Source organism: Orycteropus afer, unplaced genomic scaffold (assembly GCF_000298275.1).
Source record: "Orycteropus afer afer isolate SDZICR_OR568_19922 unplaced genomic scaffold, OryAfe1.0 scaffold00071, whole genome shotgun sequence".
Taxonomy (NCBI): domain Eukaryota; kingdom Metazoa; phylum Chordata; class Mammalia; order Tubulidentata; family Orycteropodidae; genus Orycteropus; species Orycteropus afer.
The window spans coordinates 1,765,764-1,779,200 of NW_006921658.1; the positions used below are offsets into that span (position 1 = coordinate 1,765,764).

Genomic DNA, 13,437 nt, shown 5'->3' on the forward strand with positions numbered 1-13,437 from the left:
TTTGATATCTTCCCTTGACAAAGCACTGTATGATTAATTGGAGATAGTCTGAGTTGAAATGCTGCCAAAGTCTAAAAGTTTACAAATACCTGTTATTATTGTTATTTTGTTTAATGCAATATAAAAAGAAAAAGGAACAACAAAGTTTTATGGAACATAAATTAACTTTTTCACGTCCTGGTAATATAATACATCCTCAAATGGAAGACTTTTTTTTTTGGTCGGGGGGGCTTAGTAACATAAATCAAGTGTATTTTCCTCTCTTGTTTGCCAAAATTATATTTTAAATTTACCAACCTGACCTATTTAAACTTTAGTATTTCCTTATATATTTCAAATTTTATTAACTCAATTTTATATGGAATTGGATTTAATCACCGACTTGAGTTTCCCAAGGTCACCCAATAAGTTATGGGTGACAAGTTTTTATTTGTTTATTATTGCAAAAAGGCAATAATAAATTGCACATGAGAAATGATACAAACTCTCCACTTTCCAAGATAAAGTTTTTGAGATTGACCCAAGTAGTAGAATTACAATAGGACAATTGCTATCTAATGTTTCTCAGTCCACTTACCTCACAAAGATTGGGAACATCACTTATTTATTTTTTATTTTTCCTTCCTTCCTTCTAAAAATAAAAACTCCCAACACCAATATAACCAAGCCAAACTCATTGCCATCCACTCGATGCTGATTCATAGAGAGCCCCCCCATTGGGTTTCTGAAGGGGTAAATCTTTATGGAAGTAGACTGACCCATCTTCCTTCTATGAAGCAGCTGCTGAATTTGAACTGCCAAACTTCCAGCTAGCAGTCAAATGCCCTAGGCACTACACCCCCAGAGCTCCTTAGCACCGGTATAGTCAGATTCTAATTATATATTTTCCATAATAAAATGTATAGTTAGTGAATTCTTTCCTACAAAAATGGAATGTAATCCATAATCAAATACAATGTACTTTACTACATATTTTGAAACTTAGACTATGAAATCCTACAGGGGATCCAAAATCATTTTCTGCTCCCTCCTTCAGAAGTTTGCCTGATTAGGTAGATCAATGTATGGTTTATTAAACTTAGGTCATTTGCTTTACTGATATACTGATATTGGAAGAAAGTTATGCATTCTAGAGAATATAATTCCTCAAAGCATTTTTTCCCCTAAACGTGGTATTCATTCACCAATAACAGAATCTTCTGGGATGCTTGTTTCAGCATAGATTCCTGGTCCTCATATAGATTTATTGAATCAGAATCTAAATAGGATCTGGAAACACCTATTTTGAACAACATCTCAAGGTTTTCTTTTGCATGCTAAAGTCTGACAAAGGCAGATAATTCCTGTACCTGAAGTGTATCGGACTTGTTAAGTGTCTACCTAAAAGTACTTAACCAAATAATCAAATCCAATAAACTAAATCAAAAAACAAACCCACTGCTATTGAGTCAATTCTACCTCCTAACAACCCCATAAGGCTTCTAAGGCTGTAATTCTTTACAACAGCAGACTGCCTCATCTTTCTTGTGCAGAGTGGCTGGTGGGTTTGAACTACTAATCTTTTTGGTTAGTAGCCCATTGCCGTAACCACAATGCCATATGAGAAAATGAATATTTTATTAAGTATTGGTTACCATATTGCTTTTTCTCTGCTCACTGGTATAATTGGAAAATAAAAATCAGTTGCCATCAAGTCAATTCTGACTCATGGTGACCCCACGTGTGTCTGAGTAGAACTGTGCTTCCTATGGTTTTCAATGGCTGATTTCTCAGAAGTAGATCAACCAGGCCTTTCTTCTGAGTCACCTCGGGCACCTCAAACTTTTCATGAACAATAGCCTAACAGCCTATCATGTTAAGAGATTATACCACCCAGGGACACCAGGTTGGAATATTAAAAAAAAAAAAAAAAGCATTGCTACTAGTAGTTTTTACTTCATACCCTATGTTGCTGTTGTTGTTGTTGTTATGTGCTGTTGAGTCGGACCTGACTCATAGCGACCCCTCCTTGGGTTTCTGAGGCAGTTATCGCTATGGGAGTAGATTGCCCAACCTTCCTTCCGAGGAGTGGCTGGTGGGTTTGAACCGCCAGCCGTCTGGTTAGCAGTCAAGTGCCTCAGGCACTACACTAGCAAAGCTCCCACCTACCCTATGTTGCTGTTGTTGTTGTTGTTATGTGCTGTTGAGTCGGACCTGACTCATAGCGACCCCTCCTTGGGTTTCTGAGGCAGTATCACTACGGAAGTAGGATTGCCCAACCTTCCTTCCGAGGAGTGGCTGGTGGGTTTGAACCGCCAGCCGTCTGGTTAGCAGGCAAGTGTCTTAGCCACTATGCTACCAGAGCTCCCCACCCTAGGATAGAATAAAACTGCCCCATAGGGTTTTCAAGCCTGTAATCTTTACAGAAGCAGACTGCCACATTTTTCTCCCCCAGAGAACCTGGTGGCTTCCAACCATCAACCTTCTGGTTAACAGCTGCCCACTGCTTTAATCATTGTGCCACCAGCGTTTCTTGGTTGAAATACAGCACTCCATAAAATATCCTACATTTAGAAAATCTTGTCTGAATCATTATTTACTTATTAATTAATTATTCTTTATTTACATTATTTACTTAATATTTGTTTAATTTGAATTTTACTAATAAATTCGGCAGCACATATACTAAAATTGGAACGATACAGAGAAGATTAGCATGGCCCCTGCGCAAGGATGACACGCAAATTCGTGAAGCGTTCCATATTTTTAGGGAGCTCTGGTAGCATAGTGGCTAAGACACTTGCCTGCTAACCAGACGGCTGGCGGTTCAAACCCACCAACCACTCCTCGGAAGGAAGGTTGGGCAATCCTACTTCCGTAGTGATACGGCCTCGGAAACCCAAGGAGGGGTCGCTATGAGTCGGGGCCGACTCGACGGCACATAACAACAACAACAACAAAGCACCCAAGCCAGAGCATCTTCCTTCTTCTTCATGTTTAGCCTGACAGTTATAAGGTCCCCAGCCCCGTGTTTTACTTTCTCATCTGTCTTTTGCCATCCAAACCCTTGTGTAGTAAAATGGCAGAGGCACAGTATGCCGGAAAATGATGGGTTTTCAGGGACTGTCCATTCAAAAAGCATAGGAAACATTACCAAGACCCAAAATGAAAAGATGCTACTCTTATTGAAGACATGAGAATGGAGAATGAATGAGGAATACCTAGTCAAAAAGTTACTTGAATGTAAATGTTTCAACCATGCTTAAGGAAAACATTATATGCAGATACACAGTGTGATAGATATGAAAAAAAAATATATTTAATTAAAAGAGAAGGGTATTCCCTACCAATACTATCCACTGTTCACGTTCATAGTCAAGTAGAAATTTAATTTATTGAAACATATGTCTCCTCTCAATTATTATAGTTAATTATATAATTGCAATTTAGATAGTAAAGTAGTATTTCTCAGAATTTAATATGTATACAAATCATCTGGAGATTCTGATTCAGTAGATCTGTGGTGGAGCCTGAGAACCTATATTTCTAATAAGCTCCCAGATGGTGGTAATGCTGCTGATCTGAAGCACACACTTTTTGAATATCAAGATTCTAAAGTACATTTGTTAATCTAGTAAGAGTTGCTGTTTTAGGAGCAATTAATGCAGCATGAGAAGAATAAAAAAGTTGCTATATCCCACCACTTCCTAAAATGGCTCATAAATAAAATACATGGTAATGCTTTCAAATACCCATCAACCATGTACTCCTTTTCTCATAATCATGCATTAGTTACTCAGTGTTCACATGCTCATCTCGTGCCTTTGATCCTCTTCTGACTGCCAATCTCTGTTAATTCAAAGGATTCAAATTTAAAGTCCATTGAAATACTACTCCCTTCATTTCAAATCCATATGATTTTTAAACAGCCAAATGATTAAGAAACAATGTTCTTTGTCCATCCACTGGAAGTTGCCCATGCATGACCATTTTACTTCCTCTTAACATCAGTTATAGATTTGCAATTGCAGTTGTACATTATACTCATATGACATATGAAAAAATACTGAGGCCACAGGCAGGCCTCACCCCAGACCAATTAAATCAGAATTCTTTGTGGGGAGAAAATTGAGACATAGGCATCAAATTTAAAAAAAAAAAAATTCCCTTTAAGATTCTAATGTGCAGCCAGAGTTGAGAATCACTCTCCTAGATGGTAGGCTCCTCCAAGGGATTGTACTTGGCCTTATTCATAAACATTGATAATGGCACACTGAACACAATTCGTAACTATTTACTGAGGGCCTTGAATACAATAGGCACTCAATAAATATATACCAAATTGAACATTAAATTTTCCATATCTGGGAACAGGGAAGGAAAGTAAAGCACACAAATGGAATTTTATTATTATTATCATTATTATTCACAACATATTCACTAATGATACATTGTCAGTAATAGACCAGATTTTTTGTGTAAAAAAATTCTGAAACTGCTGATAATTTCCTTAACTCTTCTGCCATCAAATGCTCACTCCATAGATTTGGATTTTCCATTAGACTGAGTCCAACTTACTTTCCCTTCTCAGAAAAGCACTTTTCTCCTCTCTTCAAGTTGAATAGACATTACAAATCATTAATGGAATTCTAGCTGGCATCCAAGGTAGGGCACATTTTTTTGCTGCTGTCAAACAACATTAATCACATTCTTCCAGCATGCTGAGGAGAGAGGCAGCTTGGGCACCATTGGATGAGGTGTTTCTGTGGCACAGCAGCCTTCGATGATCAGCAGGATAGCCAAGCTGTTTTCAGAAAACACAGTTATGGGTTGCTTCTTTTCCTCCTTCTCTTTTTTCTTCTCAATGTCTGAAGGACAACTTCCTGGCAATGCACCCAGGAGATCTTCTTGCCATGGAAACGAGAGTGGAATGCTTGAAAAACTGACTATAGGAAAGAATGCCATTCTGTGCTTTGTTCTGCATCTGGCCTGTAGTGTCAGATTCTGTAGCAGATTGAGGAAATTATTTAGATAATTCAGGCCAAAGTCCTAGTTCCACCTGAATCTCATAGATGATCCAGGTAAACAGGTTTCTCCTAGCTGCATTATCCATATATATTTGTTTAAATATTCTTCAGTACTATTTCATAGAGATGCAAATTGTATACGTTCAATCTATGAGTTCACTCATTCTTTATTTACAAAATAAATTCACTGAGCAACATGTATTGCATGTCATTGTGAAAACTCCAAAGATCAAAAGTCACACAGTCATGCTGTGTAACCATGTGTCACACCATGACATAGTAGAGAAGATAGGCTGGTCCAATAATACGGACAATACAATTATCAAACACTATAATAGGAACAGTTTGTGAAACAAAACCCTAATATCTATTATTACAGCATCCATTAAGCAGTCTAACCTGTGGTGCTTTGGAAACTAGAAAGGCAGGACAGCAAAAAATTTTTAAATTACTGTTTAAGGAAAAAAAAAAAAGAACTACATAGTACTCATCATGGTAATTTGAACACTTATATTTTGCTTGAGTATTTTACAAAGCATTAATGTTGCCTAAACGTCTCCCACAACTTCCCTATACAACTCCTCTGAGGTACTCACCCATACTTCTAAGTTAATAGTCACAGAAGTCTTTTAACTTTGAAAATAATTCATGTTTGTTTTATTTAAACATTGCAAAGATCAAACCGTCAAGAAGACAGTAGATTGTACCCTGAGCTCTGCAGTATTCAAAAATAATATTTCCCCAGAAATTCAAATGTACATGCTGCTTGAGTTTTTTGGTTACATGCCTCTCTATAGCAGAGCCTCTGATTCAGCCCTCCATACTGGAGATATCCTGGAGAGGGGATCTTGTTTGAGCATGTAAAAGTTGTTCTAAAAGCTGTTTCTTAATGGTTCTTACATATCATGTAACCCTCAGATTATCATAAAGCTAGAGTACTCTTCTTCTGATATGAAAATAAGTAGGTGACTAGCAGAAGTACTAGGCCCAGAAACAATAACAGTGGTGAAGGGCTGTTTAAATGTCTACTCAAGGTATGTGACAGTCTCTCTGAACTCTCTGGCCCCACAGTGCTGATTTTTTTTCAAAATGGGTAAAAGGCAGGGTTAGTCACTGAGGTTAGGAGCCGTGCTGTTATATCTTCCTGCCATTACACACTGTAATCTAAGCCTGGACCACATAATGAAAGCAATACAGCAGCTAAAAGGAAGCAGTGGATTCTTCCAGAGTTGACAGTAATGAGTAAAGAAGAATGAATAGGTTGGTTGATCAAGAGAACTGGAAGTCTGACTTAAGGAGACAGTGTATTTGAGTTTAGACTGGGAAGCAAAGAAATATTATCCAGACAGTTTAAGTAGGACATAATCTAGGTAAAGCATAAGGCATGGAATAGATGGAGATGTTTTTCAATCCAACTCTAACCATTTAATGTGAGTAGGGAATACCTAGTGTGCATTTACACAATATTCCTCTAGTGTTATATACCATTGCCTTTGCTCAGTGAATTATTGTTGTTGTTAGGTGTGGTCAAGTTGGTTCTGACTCATAGCAGGAGAAAAGTTGCCCGGTCCACATCAACCTCATAACTGTTGCTGTTTGATCTCATTGTTGCATCCACTCTGCCAATCCGTTTCATTGAGAATCTCCTTCTATTCTGCTGATCATTTACTTTACTAAACATGACATCTTTCTGCAGAGATTGGTTCCACTTGATGACATGTCCAAAGTAAATAAGACAGTCTTGCCATTCTTGCTTCTAATGAGTGTTCTAGTTATACTTCCACTAAGACAGATTTGTTCATTCTTCTGGCAGTCCCTGGTATATTCATTATTCTTCAACAATACCACAATTCCCATGCTCCAATTCTTCTTCCACACCAAAACCAAACTCACTGCCGTTGAGTTGATTCTGACTCCTAGTGACCCCTCCTTGGGTTTCTGAGGTGGTATCATGGTGGAAGTAGATTGCCCAATCTTCCTTCCATGGAGTAGCTGGTGGGTTTCAAATGCATTAGACACTACCCTACCAGAGCTCCTCCAGTGCTTCTTAGGTCTTCCTTTTTCATTTTCCAGGCATTGCTGTTTATTATCTAGTTTACTATCCTGTCATTCACTGTGGTTAGGAGCCATGCTGGTATATCTCCCTGTCCTTACCCTATTCTGACTAAAAAGACATCAGGCCTAAGTATCTGTCAGCACCAAATTCAACAAAGGCTTGCTTTTAAATAAATGTAAGGCAATTAAGATATGTACAATATGTATTAGAAGCAATCATTATTTTAGGACTATGGGAAGGTTGTCATCTTGATTTAGAATGAACCCAATCTTATATGCTCAGAGCTTTAACCTCTCTGTTCCTTCCTTCTAAATAAATACAGCTAGGCAATCTCAGCTCATAACTACTCTGGGGTGTGATAGACTCCTTTATCTGTCACCATTATTGTCATCAAAGCTTGATGCTATGACAGGTATTAAGGAATTACTAAGAAACAAAACATAAGCATTTCAAATGCCCCAGGGGTGTATTGTCATACAGAAAAGATCAGGGCAGAATGGGATGTTAATGGCATACACTATACGTTAATTCAATTAGTGTTTAAAGGTTTTCAAAACCTTCATTGCATTCAATAGCAGCAATGATGAAAAATCAGGAAAGTTGGACAGGTGAATGGAGTTGCTAGATCTCCACAGGAAGAAAATACAGAATAGTTTGACCAAGCAGGAACTGTTGCTACTCAATAAAATATACAGTGTTTGAGTGCTTGGTTCCTAAACTGTACTGGCAGATTCATAGGGAAACTGATAGTCTGTCTTCCAGTCCAACTTATTGATTTCCTGATGTGCCAAAACCAGGAAACCAAAACCAAACAAACTCACTGCCATCAAGTCGTGTCTGACTCATAGCAACCCCTCCTTGGGTTTCCGAGACGGTATCTCTACGGAAGTAGATTTCCCAGTCTTCCTTCCTTCCTTCTGATGGGTTTGATCCTCCAGCCTTCTGATTAGCAGTCAAATGCCTTAGGCACTAAGCCACCAGAGCTCCCAAAGTATATGTGTTTTTGTTTGGGCTAAAACTCAGAATCACTAAGTTTAGTCAGAACTAGAGGAAAAAATTTAAAGATAAGACAATGTCACTTACACTGATTAATCTCAGAGTACAAGATGCCAGGTAATAGTGTGATTAGCTATCACTGTTACCCTTTGTTAAGGATTACACAGTGTCCCCAAAAAAGATATTTATGTCTTAACCCCTGTTCATGGAAACATGGCCTAGTTCGAGGAAAATTTTTTTGCAGATACTGTCAATTAAATTAATGACATAATACTGGAGTAAGGTGGGTCTTAGTCCCTTTCTGAGTAGTGTCTTATAAAAAAGAAGGTCAAAGAAAGATACACACACAGGAAGAAGATATCATGTGAAGATACACACACAAAGAGCAAAAGCTTATTAAGGACTGCTGGCAGCTACTAGACTCTAGGAGAAAGGAATGGAACAGGTCCTCTCAAAACCTTCAGAAGTAATTCACCCAGTTGATATCCTGACTTGGACTTCTAGTTTCCAGAACTGTGAGAAAATAAATTCTGTTCTTTCAAGACATCCATTTTGTAAGTTGAACTGGCAAAAACTGTGTGATATACATATTTACAACAATGACAAAAAAAAAAAAAAAAAGTAGCTACTGAGATTGCCAATGTATCACCAAACACCTTGTGGGATTTGTTTCTTTGGTTTGGGATTTTAGGGTCATGTTTTCATAGGATATCCCAGTTAATTGCTCTAATAATGTGCTTAGTGCTTCTTTTCAAACTCCTAATTTGTTGTACAGTGTCTGGAGTTTTAAAAGCTTGCAAGCTGCATCCAAGGCGCAACAACGTGTCTGGAGCACCAGAGGAAGGAGGAGAGTTAGGAGAGGAAGAGGAAATAGAATATGTAGCTAATTGCCTCCCTGAAAAACTGCCGCTTTTGTCATGAGAACGGAGGAACTGGATTGTTGTTGAATATTTTGATCAAAGATTCTATAGAAGAAGCCTTATCAAAATGGGGAAAATGTACACCAGAATTTCAAATTCTCATATAATCCAGATTTTCTGGAGACATGGTGGCTGGATGAACTGCAAAATTATTGCCCTGATATACTCTTGAAACCTTAAACCCAAACTACCCCCTAAAGTCTCTTAAAACTAAATAATAATAGTTTAGCTTAACTAGTAAAGAACATCTGCCTTGAATATTACACTCGTTTAAGATCTATCTATATGAGATCAAATTAGCAACAGTAACTCAGAAGATAAGATAGGAAATTTAGAGGACAGTGAATTTATGTTAATGAGAGAGGAAGAACTCAGGAGAGTGAGAATACTTGCACAACTTGAATAATGTGATCAATGTCACTGAACTGTACATGTAGAAACTGGTGATCTGTGTAGGTTTGGCCATGAATATTCTCAAGAACATCCACAGCACAATAATTTTTTGGAAAAGATACCTATTTTGTGATATTTTATTATGGTTGTTGTTGTTGTTGTTATGTGCCATCGAGTCAGCCCTGACTCATAGCGACCCCTTTATTATGGTAGCTCCAGAAAACTAAGAGACATCCTTCTAATTAGAACTCATAGTTCATGAATTTTAGCAATGCAGAGATTTTTAAAATTCCAAAGTAACAATATTGATAAGTAAATAAAGCTCAGTGGAAGAAAACACAGGAAAGCTTTGTCTAGAAGAAGGGAAATCATACCGGGAAAATGAATAAAGAAGCCACATTTTAATTTGAGAACAGACGTAGTCTCTCTGAGCAGAAAGGCATGAAAAATAGAGTTTATATGCCAGTTCTCTGTAGAGTCCATGCAGGATTAGTGACAAAATAGTCAAAATGGTATAAGGACTGACATATGGACCAATCCTCTAAACATGGGTACAGGTGACAACCAGCAAGCTTGGAATTATATAGTTTAGAATCTTCTGGTAAAGTGTCAACACAGAGGGAGATGATATCATTTCACAGCATTATGTAAAGCAAAGCTCTAAAGTCCACATGCCTAGAAAAGAAGATGGAAGAGGGAACAGGTCACCAGAGTCAAGCAAAAACAAGAGCTTTGGCAGAAATACTACAACTTGAATAGAGTCCTACAGTCCTTGGAAGAAGCCAGAGAGAAGGAGGAATGAACTCTTGTTCATTTTGTGTGGTAAAGGTAAAAAAAATGGTTAGTTGGAGACATACAATGGATATTCAAAATAAGAAAAAATAACGAATCACATGTGGTTCCAAGGTTATAGAAACACTACCCTTTCCTGAAAAAGTTTAAGCACAGACAATGGTGCAGTAAAGAGCAGCTCTTTTCTTGTCATACTTAGTTTCATCTGGTAGCAAAATACTCAGTTTTAAGGTATCCTAGTTGTGCCAAAGGCAAAACATCTTGTATGACTTTAAAAGACTGATTACAATATGCAATATTCATGAATTATGCTTTTTTTATTCAATTGTGAGTATTATTCCTTACTTTACTAAAGTACATTTCCTTCTCTCTTGGTCTTCTTGAGATGTGTTACTATTGCTAATTGTGTACTGGAGCCTGCGCTGTAGACCTGGAAGACGGCCTGCTCTAATTTGGCTAATTTGATGGCTTGTGCCAACAAATTTTGAATTCTGCTCTCCAGGTGGTGAGGCTGTTTTGTAACAAATTGCTGGCTAATTAGGGCATAAATGTTCTTTTCTTCATTTCTCCCTGACCTTGATCATTCTCCTCCCCTCTCTTCCCTGATTACAAGCCCCAGCAGTTGTCTGTCTCTTCTTCTTGTTTTACAGTCTTTTCTGTGGTCTGCTAACATCATTTATTATTCCCAGCACTTTGAACCTCATTTGCACGTTTCTTAGTCTATGGAGTCTGCCATACTTTACTGGATTTTATACTTTTAGTGTTTCTCTAAAACCTAAAATAATAGTTTATTATCTTTATTGTCCACTTTTAGTCATATCACTATTCTATAATACATACAGAATCATACAAGTTATTTCTGGTTAATCTCCTTATCCTCATGTGAAACTATGTATTTTCAATCTAGAAATACATTTAAGTGTCAGATTTGGCATTTTTCTAATCCACTGCTGAAATTATATTGTGTATTTGTATTTGCTTTCATTATGTGCTATAAAGTTGAGATTTCTCAGAATTTTATGAGATGCCTGCTTGTATGTCATTCACAATATTTTAAAAACTAAACACGAGTAATATACATTTAAAGGACTTCTGAGGATCTTCAGTATACAAATTATTTAAAAATGATTAAATCAATATAAAAAGCAAACCAAACCAAATCCACTGCCATCGACTTGATTCTGACTCATAACAACCCCTCCTTGGGTTTCCAAGGTGGTATCTCTACAGAAGTAGATTGCCCAATCTTTCTTCCGAGGAGTGGCTGGTGGGTTTGAACCGCCAGACTTCTGATTAGCAGTCAAATGCCTTAGGCACTGTGGTAGTTAAGTTTGTGTGTCAACTTGTCTGGGCCTGGTTGAGTGGCTGGGCAGCTGGTGGTATTCCCCATGATGTGACTGGCAATCAGCTCCACGGTGGGATCTACCACAGGCAGCTGAGTAGCTGTCTTTGGGAATGTGGTCTGCTTCCTGTATTTAAGAAGTCTTGGAAATGGTCTGTAGCCTATGGCATGCTTGGACCCTGCATGTAGCCATGCCATTGCTCAGTAGCCTGCTATGCTTTGCCAACCTTGGGACTTACAATGGACTTAAGTTAATGGCCTGCCATGTGATTTGGTAACATTGGGATTGTGCCTTTTTACTTGTCAGCCTTGGGGTTTCTCAGCCTCAACACCCAGCAGCTGTCTGAGTGAAGAAATGCCTCTAGCTCCAGTGGGCCGGGAGCAGGAGGCAGAGCTGGACCCCAAGGTTGAAGGGCTTTCACCCAGCCCCTAGAGCCTGGCACTTTGAACTTGGATTTAAAGCCTCCAAATTGTAAGAATAAACTCCTGTTTGTTAAGGCCATCCCATTTGTGGTATATTTCTTGTCAGAGCAGCACTAAGTGACCAGAACAGGCACTAACACATCCAGTATGGACATAAATAATTGCCTCATTTTTTTGTGTATGCTAACAATCCTTTCATTGCCTTGGAGAACTCATGCATAAGAGTAGGAGAGGATTAGAGATTATCTGCTAATCTGAGACAGATATTGTTTTGTTGCAAAGATGAGGCTATAAATCTCATCTCTCTCTTAGACTCAAGGGAAAATAATTTGAAGAGAAGGAAATAAAAAGTAAAATGCCTTAGAGAGAGATGGTATAATTTGGTTTTCTCTGGGGATAGTTGTCCAAAGGATTCCTTTAATTGGAATTTGTTCCAATTATATAGCCAAAATAGCATGCTGAGAAAATCACTGGAGTTACGGAGTGACCCCAGAGACACAGTGACCTGTGTGACCAACCATACATATAGAAGAGCAAGCCTGGTCCACCTAACCAGAGACAGAGATGCGACTGCTGAGGTTAATTTCACCTCAACCATGTAGCCTGGATGAAGTCTCTTGGAAGACCAGTCAACCTTAGACTCAAGCTTGGGAGCAGCATATATAAAACACAGACCAACATGAACAATTGTTAGAATTTAAACCTGGAATTCATGTATGGGCATGGTACACCTGGGGCCAAAAAAAAAACTCTCTTTTCCAGTTTTCCCAGGAGCTCTTCTACCATTTTTTTCTTTATCTCCATCCTGAGAACCTCTCTCTAGCCTGTCCTGTAACTGTAGCCATCACTGTACGATTCTGTCCTCCACCCATGGACAGTTTAATTACTTCCCTTGAGTTCAGCTATACCTGTCCTGACCTTTCCCTCATGTGTCACAGCTCAGATGGTTGCTAGACTTTTCCATCTGTGTGTACCACAGGAATCTCAAACTCTACATATGAAAAATCATACCCAGCATTTTCCCCTCTGAAGTTGCACTAGCTTTATTAGTGCCTATGCTTAACTGCTAGCACTAGCAACTACCAAAACACCACATTTGGATTCCTAGGAGCCACCTTTGACTCTTGCTTCTTACTCATGCCTCACTCTTCCCCCATCCACTCAATGGCCTAATCAGACTAATAATATCTTTACTTTATCTTCCTTTTATTACATCTTGGTTCATTTGCACATCACTTCTCCTCAGCATTACAACTCTATAAATCAAATCTGTCTCCAGATTTACCCATTCTCTGCAATCTCCAAAGCAGTGTAAAAAAAATAAATCTGACCATGTACTCCACTATTAAAGCCTTTCAATGTCTCCTCTTGGACTGAACAAGATAAAGTCCAACCTAATTAATATGAGATACAATAATGTGACTCCTGCTTCTGTCTTCAGCCCCATTGTCACATGTCCTACTTTTCAATTTACTTCCCAACAGATAATTTATACAGTGCTCACTGTTG

The 13,437-nt window shown here is 38.3% G+C and overlaps 1 non-coding gene across 1 annotated transcript; it reads left to right on the forward strand.

Moving 5' to 3' along the window:
- Positions 1-2,637: 2,637 nt before the first annotated feature.
- On the forward strand, positions 2,638-2,747 carry LOC122149997. Its single transcript, XR_006163431.1, has one exon. It is a non-coding gene; the product is annotated as a U6 spliceosomal RNA (small nuclear RNA).
- Positions 2,748-13,437: the final 10,690 nt, after the last annotated feature.